Source organism: Pyxicephalus adspersus, chromosome 2 (genome assembly GCF_032062135.1).
Source record: "Pyxicephalus adspersus chromosome 2, UCB_Pads_2.0, whole genome shotgun sequence".
NCBI lineage: Eukaryota > Metazoa > Chordata > Amphibia > Anura > Pyxicephalidae > Pyxicephalus > Pyxicephalus adspersus.
In genome coordinates this window covers 18,242,733-18,263,594 of record NC_092859.1, presented here as the reverse complement: position 1 = coordinate 18,263,594, position 20,862 = coordinate 18,242,733, and the positions used below count along the sequence as shown (strand labels likewise).

Below are 20,862 nucleotides of genomic sequence, written 5' to 3'. Positions count from 1 at the left end.
ATCAAATCACTATATATTATGAATACTCCCAGCACTGTATGACCCAGTGATAAGATTCTACAACAAAGTGATCACTGGAGATCAGATATAATCCAAGCAATAAGTGATCCCCCCTCTCCAGGTAATATATGATCAGATTAGTATATAGTATAAATAATTCCAGAACTCTATGAGCTTGTGGTAATATTCTGCACAATAATCATTATTTGAGATCAGATATAATCCAAACACTAAGTGATCCCACCTTGGTGATCGATAATCAGATTACTAAGCATTATGGATAATCACAGCACTTTGTGATCCATTCATAGTAATCTGTAGCAAAGCAATCATTGGAGATCAAATATAATCCAAGCACTAAGTGATCCCACTTTGGTAATCAGTTCTGTCTATATTATGAACAATACAAGCAGTGTGTGATCCTGTGATAATATTCTGCAGCAAAGCAATCATTGGAGATTAGATATATTCCAAGCACGGCATGATCCCACCCAATCACATTACTGTTTATTATAGATAATCCCGCACTGTGTGATCCTGTGATAATAATCTGTAGCAAAGTGATCATCAGATCTAATACCAGACTGGTGATCTATACTCAGTTCATTATATAATAGGAATTATTCCACACTGAGGGATCCTTTCCCAGTGATCTACTCTTAGATTGTGATATATAATGAATTACATCCCGCTGATCACAAATCATTTCATATCATTCTCCACAATCTGATCTCATCCCGGCTCCATGGGTGAGATGTTTCCCCCAGAATTCCCATCTCCACCCACCTGCTGCACCCATTACATGGTGTAACACTTTTCAGATGACTTCTCCATCCTGCACAGTGATACTTTTCCCACGTCCTCATTGGTGGGCATAGACACCCAACCACAGTTGAGAATTCCCACCACTGGAATCTCCAAGTGATCTATAGGAATTTAAAGCTGACCTACCAGAACCCATCCAAATCTGACCTCAGTGACAATGCTGCATATTGTATATAATGGCACCATTCACACAGCTGACCATAGGTAGCGCAGTCAGCATCACCGCTGCACAGCCCAATATGCGCTTTCATTCTCCAGAATTTAATAAGGGGTCACAGGTTTTCAACAATTAAAATGAATCAATATTGACCCCCTTCCTACGTACCTCAGCATACGGCTCGGTCACTCTTATATTTTTCCATCTTGTGACCCCTGGTGCCCATCGAATCAGCGAATGTCTGCGATGGTTTTTAGAATTTCATTCCTTGGCGTAAATCAGAACTTTGTTGGAATTACGGATTTGGGGATTTATGTGTGCAGGGAATGAATGTTGTCCAAGGTGTCTCTGTGGCCAATCGGCCGTCGTCCTACGTGTCCCCACAGCCAATCGACCGTCGTCCGATGTGTCCCTACAGCCAATCAACCGTCGTCCGATGAGTCTGCAGCCAATCGACTGTCACCCTAGAATAAGTGCAGAAAAAGAGAAGGTTGTCACCGTGCAGGGATCCGGCTCATCACAAACTCTGCTGTGTTTTGTTTGCTTCCTACTCAGCCAGTCTTTCCCCTGACAGTCGGCACGCCTCATGCACACCCCTCCACTCACACAAAAGAAGCTCTCAGAATTGTGGGCTGGTTTATCAGAGGCAGCGCAGTGTCAAGCAGGAAGCTTGCACACAGGCACAATACCATAGACATTGCTTATTGCTGGGACATGTCCCCAACCTATGAGCGCGTTCACACATCTCAGCCACCTGCACATCTGGAGCTCCGCTCTGTCCCCAATTCCCAAATCTCATACACACTTTTGTATTACATTCCTCAATCATTCACCTACATCCAGATTTCAATTTTCAGCTGGTGTGCAGTAAAGCAATGCAGTGACACAGGTGAATCTTTAGGTTTTGAATACGTAAAGGTTTTCTGTGGAGTCTAATATCAGCGCTGGCCCTGGAACAAGAAATAAGGGGAACTGTTCCTGTTCTTGGGGAGAGTTCCTCTAACTTCCTGTTGTGTGTGCAAGACAGGAAATGAAAGAAAATTTCCCCAATGATAAAAAGTTATATGGCTGAGATTTTAACCCTTTCCTGCTCTAGGAGAAAAAGGGGAACTAAGGGGCTGGTTCACCTCTTCAGGAGGAATCAATTCTACAAAAAAAAATATTATTACAAAAATACAATATTTTACACATAGTAATATTCAATTACAAAGATACAAATATGTCAATATAGAAAGCTTTCCTGCTCTATCTAAAAGTAAAAGAAAACTTTTGTCAATGCTCACATTTTGAAGTTTACGTAAACAAACAGCTTTCCAAAATGAATTTTTAATATTTTATTTAAAGCATTTTGTAATAAAGAAAACTGATCCTGCTAGAAAATGTATGCGCTTATAACTTCCTGTGTTCTTGGCTCTGCTGCACTGCCAATAATCTCTTTGAGGTACAGATCATCAGTGGAGGCAAATGATCAGTCATGTGATGTAAATGCCCATGAGTATGAGCTCCCATCATGTGACCATCCAAGCCAGTACCTGACCACATGACCAAGACGTGTGTTTCTCAGCTGTCACTGCACTACCAACGATGATTAAAGCTAAACTCCGGACACTAAAACTTTCTTTGGAAGAGGAACTTCCATCGATCTGAAATCATGTGATGCTTTGGTGGCACCCCTACAACCTTCTGATATGCATGATGTGAATGTTCCTGTAAGCTGCAAGGGGTCCAGCATATATCAAAAATTACACCTAAAATGTGGAAGAGTTAGGAGGTGACAGGTCCACTTTAAGTACATTCCACTGGTATAAACCCACCAAATGCCCCCTAAAACCCAGATATTACCTTGTAAAAGTAGCAGTGACATCATCACTGTGCTGTACATGGGGGCAGAGTTGTGGGAGGAGTTTATCAGCCCCGCCCACTAGGGACTGTCTTTAAAAAACTACAAGAGGGTGTGGATAAAAGACCAGTCACTCTGCACAAGGATAGACAGGAGCAGTGACCGGTCTTTATTACAGGAAGCCTATTACTCCAAATCTCACACTGGATGACTGCACAGATGGTATAGAATTACGAAAAGAATACATTATATGAGAGTAAATATATCTTCTAAATAATAAAAAAAGTTCTGTGTTGTTAAAGCTGAACTCCTGACTGATAAAAAACCAAAACTAATGAAATCTTAGGTGGGTCAAGCTATTTTCTAATGCTGCATGCAAGTTACTTGTACCCCCCACCATCAAGTACAGGTAAGTAGCTAAACTCCCATGGGGACTGGCTAAGTTCACAAGCCCCTATGGGGAGTGGCAAGACCCCCATGGCTCCTATAGGGAGTGGCTAGATTGTCATGGATCCTATGGGGAGTGGCTAAATGCACAAGCTCCCATGGGGAGTGGCTAAGCTCCTAGAGCACCCATAAGAAGTGGATAGTCTCACTTGATTCCCATGGGGATTGGCTAAGATCACATGTTCCTGTGGGGAGTGGCTAGACTTCAATGGCCCCTATGGAGAGTGGCCAGGTTTCTATGGCTCCCATGAGGGGTGGCTATACTCCCATGGTCCCTATTGGGAGTTGCTAAGCTCCTATGGGGATTGGCTAGGTTCACAAGCCACTATAGGGAGTGGCTAGACTCCATTAGCTCCTGTGGGGAGTGGCTAGACTCCCATGCTTTCCATGGTAATGGCTTGGATCCTATGGCTCCCATGGGGAGTGGCCAGGCTCACAAAACTCCCATCATAGCTCAGATGTCCCTTACAGTGAGCCTAGGATCATGGATATTTCCCTTGCATGCATGCACAGTAATGTGTACAATAATCAGGTTTTTATCAGCTTTTCTCCCCAGAAGTCCAGACCTATCTTTATTCAGGCATCCTCCAGGGTCAGCATCTATTTCCTGTTGATTCAGAAATGACAGATCATGTAAATCCCAATATAAAACTAAGTGACACAGATCAGCCTTGGAAAAAGAATCTCACCTTGTGACTTGTTACAAAGTTACAACATTGCAGCCTGATCTCTATATGAGAGGAGACTGAGGAAATGCCTCTGCAGCAGACTGATACTAGTGTTACTTTGTATCATGTGATAGCTCAGGTATGGCAGGACCATGGCAAAAAATGTGAAAGTTGCTTTGGTCCAAAAGAGGTGTGCGGGGATGAAAGGGTGAACTATCTGACATGTGACCCTGCCCGAACCCTCCACTCCCCTTCCTACAAATTACTGCAATAAAAAGGAAATGAAATGATGAAAATAAAAACATTTATCGGATTAACCCATCACTTGTTGTGTATTGATTCTTCTTGGCTTGGATAAGAAGGTGTGTCAAGGGGTGTGATCATTGTCTACAAAGTGTGTGCTGAATTCATTCTTATTAGGAGAATATCACTGCTGACCTCGGCTTTAAATGTTTCTGTCCAGGCTGATGCTAACCCTTGGCTCCAGCTGGGACCCCCTGGTAGGAAAGGACAAGACAGGTAAGTATACATAGAGGAGAATCTGGGCTATATTAGGTTCCAGGTTTACTTTAAGACACAGAAATGTCCATGGAAAAAATCTCTTGTGACTTTCTTTAGATTGCAGGGTCAGCTAGGGATAGCTGGCAGAAATGGCCGACATAGGAGTGAAGATTTCCCAAGCTACATTGCTTCAATTCAGTCATTCCTCAGAGCTGACAGATGGAAAGTGCAATGTCATGAAGTGCTGATGGACCAATGAAGTCAGTATAATAGTGTCAGGGGGGAAGTCATATATGACTAATAACTAAATCAGTTAGATTTTGTGTGGTCAGTTTTCCTCTGAAATGTGAATCATGGTCAGCATACACATAATTTCAGCATTACGTACAAGAAACCATTAACATGATTGAAGAGAATTGGAAGGCTGAAATTCTCTTTTCATGGGTTTTTTTGTTCAGTGTAAATGATCCATCAGATCTGCAGTGCTGCAGGAGCCAAGAATAGAGCCACATGTGTATGGATGGGACCACCCTGAATAACCCCGGTGTAGAGGACTGAGGGTCTACAGTGGATCATGTGATTGGATGGAGCCATGCTGGACAACCCCATTGTAGAGGACCAAAGGTCTACAACAGGTCATGTGTCTGGACGGGGTCATGCTGGACAACTTCATTGTAGAGGACTGGGAGTCTACAATAGGTCAGATGTCTGGATGGGGCCATTCTGGACAATCCAGATGTAGAAGACTGAAGGTCTACAACCGGTCATGTGTCTGGATAAGGTCACCCTAAACAACACCAGTACAGAGGATTGAGGGTTTACAGGGGATCATCTTTCTTGATGGGGCCACCCTCGACTACCTCAATATAGGGGACTAAGGGTCTATAACACACCAATTGTCTGCGTGATATGACCCCGGGAAGCCTCAATGTAGACTGAGGGTCTACAACAGACTAACTGTCTGGATGGGATCACCCTGGACAACCTCAATGTAGAGGACTGATAGTCTACAATAAGTCTTGTGCCTCGATGGAGCCATGATGGACAACCCTATTGTCTACAACTCGTCATGTGTTTGGATGGGACTATGCAGGACAATCCCAGTGTAGAGGAATAAGGGTCTACAACTGGTTATGTGTCTGGATGAGGCCACCCTGAACAACACCAGTGCAGAGGATTTAGGGTTTACAGTAGAGTATATTTCTGGATGGGACTACCCTGGACTACCTCAATATATAGGACTAAGGGTCTACAACAGACCAATTGTCTGGGTGAGATTACCCTGGATAAGCTCAATGTAGAGGACTGAGGGTCTACAACTGGCCATGCGTCTGGATGGGACCACCTTGGACAACCCTAATGCAGACGTCTAAGGGTAGAAGAATGAAGTTTAACAACAGGTCATGTTACTAGATTGGACCACCCTGAAGAACCCAATGTAGAGGACTGAGGCCCACAACAAACCATGGGTCTAGATGGGATTACCCCAAACCACCCAATGTAGAGGCCTACGGGCCCATACCAGACCATATGTCTGGATGATACCACCCTGGACAACTCCAGTGTAGAGGACTTAGGTCCACAAGGAACTGTATGCCTGGGTGAGAACACCATGGTCAACCTGAACATAGAGGACTATTACCTACTTACCAATTGTTTGGTCCCTGGCTTCACTCACCTGGAAAGTATTGGATAACCATGATAGCTGCACCTATCATGTTTATATTACTGGCAATATGTGTTAGCAGAATTAGCAAAGGAAGTTTCCCAAGGATTTACCCCAGTTGTCCACATACAATACAGACAACGGATCATCTACTCTACGAAAAAAGAAGCGTGTTCATGAATAGACAATATTAATGTCAGCTTTATTATATTCTCAGATTTCCTTTATTCTGTTCTCACACCATTTATAGTTCTTGTAGATCTAGATTCTGTTGGATCAGCAACATTCACTGATAACCATGATAGCTGCACTTTACCCCATTATTTGTATCCAATATTAACACATTAAACATCATCTTTTAGGTCAGGTACTGGTATTCATTCACAATGCAGCACATCCATCCATTTTTTTGGGTGTGCGATGCTGTTTTAGTTACAGATCTAGTCATTGTGAGATCATTCTAATATATTATAAGAAATTATCTGGATTTTGATTTTACAAGAAAACCCATCCAGCTTATTTGAAGTTACCCGCAGATAAGTATGACTGAACTTCCTCCCTGGAAAACTTTTCAGATGAGTAATTTTGCTCAGCCCAAACTTTCCCTGTGAAAAACTGCACTAAATCTGGTTTTATCCGCAAAAAGTCCCACTGCAGATGAGGGTTACAAATTTCCTGAATGTCCCATGGTAAATAGGCTGTTCATTTCAGTTTAGATTTGATAATAATGGGGAACTCTAATCAGACAACAGCTATGGCATGAAATTAAAAAAAATGCTTGGCTGCAAAGCCTCAGTTGTTAATCGCCAGATTTCTAGGCAGCAAAATATTTCCAGGGCATTATTTTATAGATTTTTATTCTATGCCCTGGACCATGTATGCTGCAAAAGTAATAGGGCTGCAACTTCTATCTGTGCCTTGTAACACATGTATTTTGCTCATGTACAGTGGTCCCATCTAGGGTGTTGTTGCTAAATGTGAAAAAAGAATTGATACTTTATTTTTAATTATTGTCTTTGGTCCTTTCATGCAGCTACTCTGGTCTGGGTGATCAGGGCCAGATACACAAAAGGAAGCCAAAGCTCTAAATAACTAACTAAAAGTCCCATTTAGGATTACATACAGTAAACATCAGCAATTTGCTGCACACTCAAGCCAGCCCTCACCTGCTCCCAATAAACTGAATAGGAATACTTGGGAACTATTATACAGTTACATTTGCATTGTGGTGCATGTACTGCAAGTAACATATTGCTTTGGCTCAATGGGTTCTTTTTGTCTGCTGGAGGAAGAACCACACCAGCACTGTAAATGCAATGCAAAGCAATGGGTCTGATTTATTAAAGCTCTCCAAGGCTGGAGAGGATACACGTTCATTAATGAAGCTGGGTGATCCAGCTAGCCTGGAATGGATTTCTTCAAAGTTATTTGCTATTTGCTAGCAAATGTTTATAATCCTGGATCAGATTAATTCCAGGTTTGCTGGATCACCCAGCTTCACTGATGAAAGTGTATCCTCTCCAGCCTTGGAGAGCTTTAGTAAATTAGGTGCTGAACCCTGTACTTGGCACCCTGGCACATTCTATGCGTTCCAAGTTCCTTGGGACAGCAGCCATTAGTTATTTCCTTGCTTAGGTGCTTTAATATATCTATGCAACTGTTTGAAAAGTGTTGTAGGGCTGTAAATGTAATGAAAAGGCTTGGAATACCTTACCTTGCTCTGTACAGAGTCTTGAATTTATCAGAACAGCAGTGACAGTCCTCCATGTAGCACCAATATTATTATTATCAAAAAACAGGATTTATATAGCGCCAACATATTATGCAGCGTTGTACATTAAATAGAGGTTGCATTTGACAGACAGATACAGACAGTGACACAGAAGGAGGAGACGACCCTGCCCAAAAGAGCTTACAATCTAGGATGTAGGGGAAGTATCACACAATAGGATGGGAGATATGTAATCGTGAGAAGTAGTGAAGGTTTCAAAAGACAGAAGGAGATGGGTAGGCAAGTTGAAAAGACGGGTTTTGACGGCTGTTTTAAATGAGCAGAAAGTAGGAACAAGCCGAATAGGACGAGGAAGACCATTCCAGAAAGTCGGGGCAGCTCCAGAAAAGTATGAGCTGTGTGTCTGATGAGGTTATGAGTGAGGAAGTCATTAGTAGGTCATTGGAGGAGCGGAGAGAGCGGCTAGGGGAGTATTTTACTATCAGGTCAGAAATGTATGTGGGACAACAACTGTGGAGGGATTTGAAGGCAAAGGACAGGAGCTTGAATGTGATGCATGACACATCAGTACCTGAACTACTGAAGACACCATTACCAAAAACAATATCAGTGAAGGAGAAATATTTATTGAGATGAGATCTGTGAGTTTAAGGGCCAATTTTCACTAAGACTGTGCAGTCTTTTCATAATGCATATGTGGCACAGTTCAGGTTAATCAGTGAAGGAGAAATATTTATTGAGATGAGATCTGTGAGTTTAAGGGCCAATTTTCACTAAGACTGTGCAGTCTTTTCATAATGCATATGTGGCACAGTTCAGGTTACAAAACACTGCATTCAGTGCTGCAGTACACTTGTAAAGGTGCATTTGCAAATGCAAATAATTTGAACATCACCTATATTACATCTGAATCTCTTTTTTTTCGTCTTTAGTACAGTTCCTGAATTTAGTGCAATATAAAGGTGAAACTTGCCATTCACAATATAAGAATTTATTTAAATATTATTTTTGTTTTAGTATTATTAAAACATAAAATTTTCAAAAAAAAAGTCTAAATTTTTCTGTGGACCACCAAATTTTCACTGGTTGGCGACCACTGCCCCATTCTAATAATGTGAGAATTATTGCTTTGCCTAAGTATTGGCAGAGCTGGATTTATCACACGGCCACCTAGGCTATACCTAGAGTGCCATAGCTATTATGGGTTGCATTTAGGCCCCTGGCACTGCCTTTCCCAGATGCCCCATCTGCCCCTGTGCCCTTTCTATAGCCTCAAACACATTGTACATGGTGATTTTGGGAAGGAGTTAAAGAACTAGCTAGCAGAGAGGAGGTGAGCAGTGTATGTATGTTTCAGCTTCTAAGCCTTCTATTGCCCTGGAGGAGGGAGGGCAGCACCAGATAACTGACGCAGGGGGAGAAAAAGATATAAATCTGGTCTTGGGTATTGGGTTGGAATTAGGTTTCCTTGGACATGAAATGTGATGCAAGTCTGGTTCTCACAAAACTTCCTTCTTCCTAATATTCCCCACCAGCATTTCCAGCGTACATTGTGGTGTGTTGTGATGGCCATACATTAAGTAATGTTGAAACTTTTTCAACCACCTTCAAATTCTGGGTCACCCGAAATGGAAGATATGAAAGCAATTGGCATTTATCCAAATGGTCAAAAACTGGTTGAAGGTGATTGAACTGAATGTGAATTAATCTTTCCTATGGTGAGCATTAGGGTTCCTCTGATGATTCAAATTCTGAGAAATAAAAAGGTCAACGTTCTATTATGATGTGAAGCACATTGTTTGCTCTAAATAGGTGTGCAGGTGTCAATAGTGGACAGTATGAAGTTACAGGAAATGTGATCCAGCTGACTAAAATATTTCAAATCAGCCAGTGAATGTGTGACTAATCTCCGATGAATGCAGCCAACTTCCTCTTTTTCAACCTAAAAATGAGAGACTGAAACTGAAATTGACAAATAAAAAATCCTTGAACCAACGTTTCTTCACAGTAAAATGATAATTTTAACATTTAAAAAGACTTTCTGCCCATGTTGAGTCCTGCTCATTCACTGGAATATACATTCACTCCACATTTGATGCCCTGCAAAGGAAGATTTTGGCCTACAATTTTCCTCAGCAGACCTAAGGTTACTATTATTATATATTTTATATCATATAAATTTATATCACATATATAATTATATATAGAGAGAATAAATAAAAATATTTATGTATAAATCAAATGCAAACAGCAAGCTTAAGGTCAGTAAATGAAATCAGAACCAGGCATGCAGAATTGCCATAAATTGAAATAAAATGCAATGTGCAAAATGTTGCAATACATTTTACACATATTAATACATTTATTATTGGTACCTGCAACATTTTAGTTGTCTTATAAAATATGATTGAAAATGCTGCAGCCAGACTCCTCCATTCTTCCCACCGCTCCTCTTCTGTTGCATCTCTTTGTAGTTCTCTCCATTGGCTTCCATTTCACCTTGGAATCAAATTTAAGCTCCTGTGATTTGCCTTCAAATCCCTCCACAGTTCTTGTCCTACTTACATTTCTGACCTGATAGAAAAATACCCCCCTAGCCGCTCTCTTTACTCTTTCAATGACCTACTAATGACTTCCTCATCGATAACCTCCTCACATGCACGGCTCCAAGACTTTTCTAGAGCTGCCCCGACTCGCTGGAACAGTCTTCCTCTTCCTATTCAGCTTGCTCCTACTTTCAGCTCATTTAAAAGAGCACTCAAAACCCATCTTTTCAAACTTGCCTAGTCTTCTCTGTCTCTTAAACCCTCACTACTTCCCATCATTCCATATCTCCCCTCCTATTGTGTGATACTTCCTCCACCTACTAGATTGTAAGCTCTTCTGGCCAGGGTCCTCTCCTCCTGTATCACTGTCTGTATGTGTCTGTGATTTGCAACCTCTATTTAATGTACAGCGCTGTGCAATATGTGGACGCTATATAAATACTATTTTTTATTATTATTATTATTATTATTATTATTATTAATAATAATATTATTAATAATAATAATAGTAATAATTGTAATAATAAATGGCAGTCGCTTAGCAAGGTTTGGTAAAAAAAGATGACAAGTGCCTTTGTTCCTGTACATTATTTCCCATCCCTTGGGTTACCTGTAGCAGCCAGTAAGATTTCCATTTAACATGACCTAGGAAAAGAATGACATTTGGAATCTAGTGGGGTGCAATGGGTTCTGAACACCATTTAGTACGGTAGGTCAGTCTTCGTCATTGTCCAATCAGCAGCCTGGAACTTGGTGGCTTCCATTTCACCTTGGAATCAAATTTAAGCTCCTGTGCTTTGCCTTCAAATCCCTCCACAGTTCTTGTCCTACTTACATTTCTGACCTGATAGAAAAATACCCCCCCTAGCCGCTCTCTTTACTCTTTCAATGACCTACTAATGACTTCCTCCAAACTTGCCTAGTCTTCTTCTGTCTCTTAAACCCTCACTACTTCCCATCATTCCATATCTCCCCTCCTATTGTGTGATACTTCCTCCACCTACTAGATTGTAAGCTCTTCTGGTGAGGGTCCTCTCCTCCTGTATCACTGTCTGTATGTGTCTGTCATTTGCAACCTCTATTTAATGTACAGCGCTGTGCAATATGTGGACGCTATATAAATACTATTTTTTATTATTATTATTATTATTTTTATTATTATTATTAATATAGGGAGATTTCCATTTAACATTTGGAATCTAGTGGGGTGCAATGGGTTCTGAACACCATTTAGTACGGTAGGTCAGTCTTCGTCATTGTCCAATCAGCAGCCTGGAACTTGGGGAGATGTATACATGGTTACAGTAATAGGGAATAAACTGGCAATATTCTTTATTATAATATAGGTTGAAATGAAAACTCCTATTAGTTTCAGATCCCTCTGTGTATGTGGTCACCCTGTATACCTGGATGACAGTAGCAGGGCAGCTCTGCTTACAATTCTCATTGTACTGCACTGACCTGACCCTCTGGTTAGGTTCTTCGAAGACCCAAGTATGATGATCAACATTCTTATCTGTATATTTGTTTTGGGTCATAAATGTAAAATAAAGAAGCAGAAGTGACAGTCATGAAACTAGAATTTTAGAGAGAGATGAGCAATGGTAGCTTCATACGGTTACCTCCAAACCAACACAATTAATATGGTTTGGTCATGCTGCAATACCAGATTTTATCAAAAGGTGGCAGAAGTATTTTTTTTAATTACCAGTGTTGTTTGTATTTAAAACACAATGTTGGGTCATCAAAAAGAGATGGTGATTTGGTATTTGAACAGAAAAAAAAGATCTATTGATTGATTTGCATGCACTTCTATTAGAACTTGTGTAGGATGCTGACATTCACAAGGAAATGTTTTTTTCCCATGGCAACTCCCCTTTTTAAGAAGTGCTAATGTCACAAGGAGTACATGAATACTCACCATATTTTAGTAGTGTTGTGTATGCATTGTGCCCAGTGTGTTGTGTTTGGACATGTTATTATCAACCAGTTGTACAACATTTATCTACACATTTATTCACAGGGCTCTGAGGATCAGCAGTGCTGTGAAAATCAAGATAGGGGGCAGCACTGGGCAGCTAGCAGAGTTCTTCAGGCCCGCATGGTTCCCCTTGGCTGGGCCATTGCAGTCATCTGAGAAGCAGCATTCAATCTTGGCCCCGTTTCCACTTTGATGAGCGTGATCACAGAAGGACTTGTAGGAGCAAGACTTTATAACACTATCTGCAAAATAAAAAAATATGATTTGTTATACCAAAAGTTGCTGATTGGTGTACAAGGTGGTATCTCTGTGGCTTTTTATATGGAGACCTGACGAACTTATTCCTCACTTGACTCACCAGGACTCCAGGCATGAAGAACGCTCTGATCTTCTTTGCATCACATGGACCAAGATAGAGTTTAGGGGATCAATATTTGAATATTTACCTACTTGTAGCGGTTCAATAGAAGACCCAAAAATAGTTTTCACAGAAACTTTGGTGATTTCTTCTACTGATTGTACCAGGAAGCTCATACTATATCCAAACACTCTAATCTTGGCCAACCAACCTGGACCATGTGAGAATCCATTGATGGACTCTTTTGTGCTTCAGGGTTACCAGAAGGCATTTTGCTTCTGCCTCCGCTTGGCCAGCCTCTTGACCATTCTACTCCATTCTCTTGACCAAAAAATCAAGCTAAAACTTTGGATTTCCAAGTTTTTAGGCCGAAGGGTAAAATAATCCCAAGTAACAAACATATCTTGACCAAAAACCAATGCTAAGCTTTGGGGTTTCCAAGTTTATAGGCCAAAGGGGAAATTTATTCTCAAATGACAAACATATCTGGGTATCTTGACCAACACTAAAGCTGAACCTTCAGGTTTCCAAGTGTTTTGGCCAAAGGGTAATATATCTCAAATTAAAAATATATCTTGATCAAAAACTAATGCTAAACCTTGGGGTTTCAAAGTTTGTAGCCCAAAAGGGAAAAATAATCTCAAATGACAAACATATCCTGAAATCTTGACCAAAATCTAAAGCCAAATCTTGGGGTTTCAAAGTATCTGGGCCAAAGAGTAATAAAATCCTGAGTTACAAATATATCTGGACCAAAAACTAATGTTAAACTCTGGGGTTTCTAAGTTTATAGGCCAAAGGGGAAATTTAATCACAAATAACAAACATGTCTGGGTATCTTGACCAACACTAAAGCTGAACCTTCGGGTTTCCAAGTGTCTTGGCCAAAGGGTAATACATCCCCAATTAAACATATATCTTGATCAAAAACTAATGCTAAACCTTGGGGTTTCAAAGTTTGTAGCCAAAAGGGAAAAATAATCCCAAATGACAAACATATCCTGAAATCTTGACCAAAATCTAAAGCCGAACCTTGGGGTTTCCAAGTGTCTTGGCCAAAGGCTAATATAATACCGAGTTACAAATATATCTTGACCAAAAACTAACGCTAAGCCTTGGGGTTTCCAAGTTTGTAAGCCAAAGGGGAAATTTATTCTCAAATGAAAAACATATCTTGGTATCTTGACCAACACTAAAGCTGAACCTTTGGGTTTCCAAATGTCTTGGCGAAAGGGTAATATTAGCCAAAATAACATATATATATTGACCAAAAACTAATGCTAAGCCTTGGGGTTTCCAAGTTTGTAAGCCAAAGGGGAAATTTATTCTCAAATGAAAAACATATCTTGGTATCTTGACCAACATGAAAGCTGAACCTTCGGGTTTCCAAGTGTCTTGGCCAAAGGGTAATACATCCCCAATTACAAATATATCTTGACCAAAAACTAATGCTAAGCCTTGGGGTTTCAAAGTTTGTAAGCCCAAGGGGAAATTTATTCTCAAATGAAAAACATGCTAAATCATTTGGTCTTCACATATTTTAGCCAAAAGGAAAATATAATTCCAAATGCCAAACATAGAACATGGTGGTTAGTAAAACCTGATCAGTATAATATCTTCGTGGTCTTTCATGGACACCAGTAGAAAAATCTCTACTACCCGACTACTCCATTACAAAGTCAAGCATAATTGTTTAATTTTCACAATATTCTGCTTTAATCTAGACAGAGGTTCCTGTAATGGGCAAAGCAGGCCAATGCTGCAGGGAACTTGGTTGCAGAGATCTAAAGCCTCGGGTAAAGGGAACATGTGGATGAAATCCCTGGGTCCCCGGAACTCCACTGGACAACATACTTGAATCTAAATCATCAGCTCCATGTGTTGGAACATTGATCCTCAAGTCAAACTCTCATTCTTCATAGTGATTCTGGGTTAATAGAGGAATACTTAAGTCGTTGGAGTAGTATGACGGAAAGGCAAATATTTTTTTTTTAGAGACCTGCAATTACAGTTTCTAATGATAAGAACCCTTCAAATGCCTGAGGTTGTGTTAGAAGTGTCATCAGACCTTACTCTGTACATATCTATCCATGACCATAAAATGACCCATAGGATACATTAAATGGGTGATGGTATAGGCTTCCTAATCTCTGATATTATCAGGTCATTTGTAGTATAAACATAGCTTAGGTGGAGTTCGTTTCTCAGAAATCAGTTAAGATCTTCTGAGAAACAAAAGTTACCTAAACGCTGCCTCAACTTTAATTGATCCGGTGGAGTAAAGGTTACTAAATTATGTACGTCATGGTTTTCTTTTATTGGATAAAGAAGAACTCCTCTCTGGTTTCTATTTCTGTCTAGGGTTCTGTTAGGGAGATTCCACATGCCCTTCCTCTAGTCTTGGTGACAATGGTTTCACCAGAAGAGGAAGTGAAGGAAAATCTTTTAAATGGAGCTCACATTCTCCAAAGAAAAAAATATTTATAAAGCAGGGAATCAGACATTCCCTCAAACATTCCCTGGTGGACCAGATCCATGTGTTTCAATGGCAGTATTTGATTTTTCACCAAGTAATGTAAGATTCCCAGCTTTATCAATAGAGCCCTTTGTCTTGATATATTAAATATAGGCAAATCTATGTGTTTTATCTTCATTTCTTACCTTGGAAACCCAAAAGATCATGAGAGGAACTCCCCACTTAGATAGCTGTCCACTAAATAGGTATCCCCGTTGGAAGGTTTCCTCCTCTATTTCCACAATATTACAGTATTATGTACAATATTACATAAATCTTTCACTTTATGTATTAGTGGTATATGAACAGAACAGAGAGGGTGAATTTTCCTAGTGGGGAAAAAAATAGTAAGAACAACCTGACCAGGTTTTAATTCGTCTGTTCTCCATCCCCAGAAAAGCTATTTAAGTATAATCTAAACAGATGAAAATACGTATATATGGAAATCTTTGTTGCTGATTTATGCAAAGTATCTCAAGAACTGACAGCCAACACATTTCAGTGGTTATAATTCCTTCATCAGGGCTTATATTTAAGTGAAGAATAGTTTATTCCTGTGATTTTACTTTTACGGAAATCAGTTTGAAGCTCACTAAAGTGAATGCTTTAGCCTTCCTGTTGCTAATTTATCAGTGAAAGCAGAAGCTTTATTATTATTATCAGCTTTACTGAAGCAATGACCCAGAACAAGCAGTGATGTGTTAAGGCACACATTTTGTAGTCAGATAAGCAACCCAATAAGTAGCTAAGGATGGATGAGAGGTTGTGGCGGAAACAATAGGAGCTTTAATAGTTTTACATGTATATATATATATATATATTAAGCAACCCAATAAGTAGCTAAGGATGGATGAGAGGTTGTGGCGGAAACAATAGGAGCTTTAATAGTTTTACATGTATATATATATATATATATATATATATATACAGAAGCTCAGAGGGTCTCGAAAATTCTTTAAAGCTCATTTTTGCTACCATCATTTTAAAGGTCTCTACCCCAATTCTGAAGCATGGTGAAAACCACCAGTACCATAGTACACCAATATTAATAAAGGATGAATATGAGGTTACCCCTTAAACACACACCTTGTGGAATATGAAGAATGCTGCCCGGAGAGTCAGCAATTGAGTTTCCACCAATGTAAACAGGGCACTTCTCCACTGAGCACCAATGTAAGGGATACATCATCATTAACCACCAACATAGGAGAGAACTTCATTACTGACCACCGATGTAATGGGACACCACCACTGAGCCCCAATGTAGGGGGACACTTTATCACAACCCATTAAAGTAGGGGCCAATTCAGCACTAACCACCAATGTAAGAACATTTTACCAATGGCCACTCAGGTAGGAAAACACTACTCCACTGACCTTAAATGTAAGGGAATACTTTACCCCTGACCATCAAAGTAAGGGGCGCCAATTCAGCACTGACCACCACTGCTCCACTGGCCACCAATGTAAGGTGGACACCAAATTATCCATATGGTATCTGGAATAGTCTCACTGGTCAAAGGGCAATGTAAGGGGACACTTCATCGCTGACCACCAATGTAAGGGGCCACTTCACCACTGGCCACCCATGTAGGGGGGCCCTGTTCCACTGACCACCACAAGTTGGGGACCAAATTATCCACCAGTTAGAATGGTCTAAATGGTCACTTGGGTAGTCTCACCAGACAATGGAATGTCTTCTGAAATATCAGCTCTTCGGCAAGACTTTTAAAAGTTTCAAATAAATAGCTTTAATCAAGCTATTAGGAGCTCCCCATAGAGAATATTTATTTTCCTATATTTAAATTGGATGCTCCCTGAACTGCCTGTTACTTATTTTAAGGCCTATGGGGGACCATAAGCAAAGAAATTAGAACATTTTTTGAAATATTTGATTCCTCAGTATTCCCAATGTTTCACCAAACATGTCTTTTCACATCAGGTATCAGTTTAGAAATATTTATTCAGCTCAAATTTTCCAGCTGGCTGACTTTCTAATGACTGCTAGAATTCTAACCTATTAACATTTCTACACCATGAAAGACTGCCACATGATTGCACCAACAATGTAATCATGCAACAAACTCTAAGCAAGGCTGGGTACACCTGGGCAGGTATTTTACTTCCAGGTGACTTCCATTCAATAGCAGGGTGAGATGTATCAAAAGTAAAAATACCAACTGATCAATTCCAACCAAATGTTTACTCTTCAGTTGGTTGTGTATTGGTAATCTCATTTTGGAATACAGATATTGTATATGAACCATGTTTACATCCAACAGATTAGTTTCTACATGAATACACTGAAGGGCAGAATGTTGTATTGATCCGATCTGCCCATGCATACCCAGTCTAAATCTATGCCAAGCAGTGACGTTGGTCACAGCTTTACATTCTGAATGTCCAATCTCATTTTTAATGATTTCATAGTGCACAAAGGCCTTTTCATCCAAGCCATTTACTATGAACCCATACAGTTACCGCAGATGAAAACTGGAAAAACCTTTGGTGGACACCACTCATGTGCCTGGAAAATTCGTTTTTTTGTGTTTTTTAGTGCTTCCCCGTATCTGGGTCCCTTCTGACTTGAAAGCTATGCCACTGTGCCAAAAAAGCTATGCATTCAGGTGGGCCCTTGTTTCTGACTTTCTCTGGAGGGCCTCACTGGACTTCTTGCTAGCACTACATAGGTGTTGGAAGATTTAATGGAGATTGTATAAATAGGTGATCAGACCCTGTAAGTTTTGTTGAAGACATGAATAGTTGTGACTTACTTGGAGCGAGGATAGTAGAGCAGACCTCTGCGTACTGTGGACACACGTGGTTCCCCTGCTTGTAGCACTCCTCCTCGCTGGTCGCCACACAGCTGTAACATCGTAGTGCTTTACCTTTGCAGAAAGAACAGGGGAAGACAACTATTTTAACCATGCAGCATTTTTCCACTTTGGAGTCCTTGCGCTTGTCAATACCATACAAAGAAACATTCCAACTCTAGAGCAACCATTACCAGGACCCAGCTGAAAGTTTGTAACTGGCCTGAGCGGAGCTTTTACTTTCTCCTCCTATCAGCATGTTCCTTGTTATCACATGGGCAATGCAACACAACTGACTGGCTCTGTGTGATGCTATTACCTCCCCCATCGTGAGCTCTGCTGTACTAAAGGCTCACACCAAATTAAATTTACCTATATACCCTGCTTTTTGTTAATGTTTTCTTTGATGTGTTATTATATATAGAGCTAGAGTTATATCTTTTTAATCTACCTAAATCTCAACTTGATGTGCATTGAGAGAAATGTATTATTTGATTGCTATTTTTCTTTTCACTATTTTACTGGCTGGCTTTAGTCCTTTCTGATGTTTCGGTTTATTGGCTCAGCAATGATTGGATCAGCATTACCGGCAGGGTAATTAGGAGGCCATTACAATCTGAACCTGCAGAGGGATTAAATATTTTTTGTAGCTTTTCCCACCAATTACCTGGAAAGTTAAACAATCTCACTGGCGGTGTGACTAAGCTCCACCCACAGCCCAGCCCCTGAGGAGCTTGAATGAGGTCTTGTGACTGTAAAAAAAATCTGCTTCAAAACAGATAAAATCTCTGTACAACATGTTCATGGCTTGAACACATTGTATGCATTTGTTATAATGTAAATATAAATTAGGAAAAAATTGAAGCATGCAGTTTATTTTGTGCTGTGCTGAGATGTCCCTTCACTTCCTGTCCTGGAAATGCATCAGGAAGACAAAGCAAAGTGAGGATTATTCCATTCCCAGGCACCATTATATTTAATACCGGATGACTTTAGTGCTCATTGGCACATATTGACACATCATTTTTTAACACTTTGTTATAATGTGCATTTTTGTGTTTTATTCCTTTTCTTTTTACTTTTGCTTCTTTGCACATTTTACACTGCATCCATTGTTACCCACCCTGCACCAACACACCACATGCATCAGACACATCACAACACACCAAAAACAAGGGAATTGGCTTTGTTATAGCATTGTGCAGGGAGAATACACAAACTGATGCTTTTATCACTAAAATCAAGCATTTCCCCTTTGCCCCCCCAATTATTGTCTCAATCAAAAGGAACAAAGAGAAGGCGATTCCCCCCAACAAGGATACAGACAGCAATAAAAATGTAACAGTCTAACCCCTCACTAGTAGCCAAAAAAATCCCCTTCATATGCCTTGTAAAAGGTTCTCATCTACTGATGATATTTGCAGCCACGTATGTCCATATACAATATAACATTGTTGGGGTAATAGGAGACAGCAATACGACAGGTGGTAGATTTCTTTATTATGATTTTTGGACAGGAAATGAGCTGCGTGTTGAAATATGCATACATGTCTATGTCCACAGCAGATGTCCTGGCCGCCTCTGATCCAGGGGGGATATCAGCTGCACCTCGGCTGGGTTCTTCCAGACTATACTGGGGAAATATTCTAGGCAACAAGCGCCATCACTGTCAGAGGTACACAAATGGCCTGATTTTTTTAAAGCTCTCCAAGCCTGGAGAGGATACATTTTCGTCAGTGCACCTGGGTGATCCAGAAAACCTGGAATGGTTTTATTAAAAGTCTTTTGCAAATGTTTTTAATGCTGGACCAGATGCATTTCAGGTTTGCTGGATCACCCAGATTCACTGATGCAAGTGTATCCTCTCCAGCCTTGGGGAGTTTAATAGATCAAGCCAAGTGTGTTACATAAAATTAATACTAATGGGAGGAATTATAACCTATAACACCCATAACATGCTCATTGGACACTATAAATATTATGATATAGGCAGAGGCTACTGTTGTCACCATCAGGAAACCCACCCCGAGAAATGAGACAAGCAGCACTGAGATGCAGAAAGAATAGAAAAAAGGGTGAATATTTCATTATAACAAATATAGCAATTGTTCCTAAGTGCTGTTGTCACTCAAGGTTTACATAAAAAAATTGAGGTATACGTGCCAAAAAAGTCTCCTTATTGCTTTTTTTTGTCTTGCAATTATTTATGCACTACAAAATTACCACCTAATGTCCCATCATAAATCATAATGAAATTGCAAAGCAAAGCACTAGCAGCCTTTATTTATTTCACATTATGTATATAATTTACTGTCACTTTGACAAGATTATCTGACAAATGGTCGGATCACATGAATCTGTTTTAATTAAACAGATTAATAATGGTCACCGCATTAAGCATGCAAGTAGCAGTCAGAGCCTCAGGGATAACACATACTAGACTGCAGGCCTGGGTAATGGGTAGGAAAAACTGGGCATTTGCCACTCATCTTCGCCATGGTCCAGTTTGTCCCATAATTGAATGGCATGGGTTACACAGAACTGGAAATCTATTTTTTTCTATATTTGCCAAAACCCCATTTTGCCTAAAATGGTGACAACTAGGAACGAGGGAGAATTATAATTTATAACAATCTGTCCTTCTGATATTTTTTGATTCTGTATGATTAACATTTTGGATATACCATGCACACAACACATCATGTATACATTTGATGGAGATTTTACCAACTCATCTGAATGCTTTAAAATTGATGAGAAGGAGAAAGTTAGCCGGAACAATCAATCGAAAGTTGGTTTTAGTTGCATTCATT

General features: G+C 40.1%; 1 protein-coding gene across 1 annotated transcript in view; it reads right to left on the bottom strand.

Moving 5' to 3' along the window:
- The window catches only part of PLEKHA2 (pleckstrin homology domain containing A2), a 57,160-nt gene extending 55,399 nt beyond the window's left edge, over positions 1-1,761 (bottom strand). Inside the window, exon 1 of the mRNA XM_072399775.1 lies at positions 1,151-1,761. The gene's annotated coding sequence lies outside the window, so the exon portion shown is untranslated. The remainder of the gene's footprint in view (positions 1-1,150) is intronic.
- Positions 1,762-20,862: the final 19,101 nt, after the last annotated feature.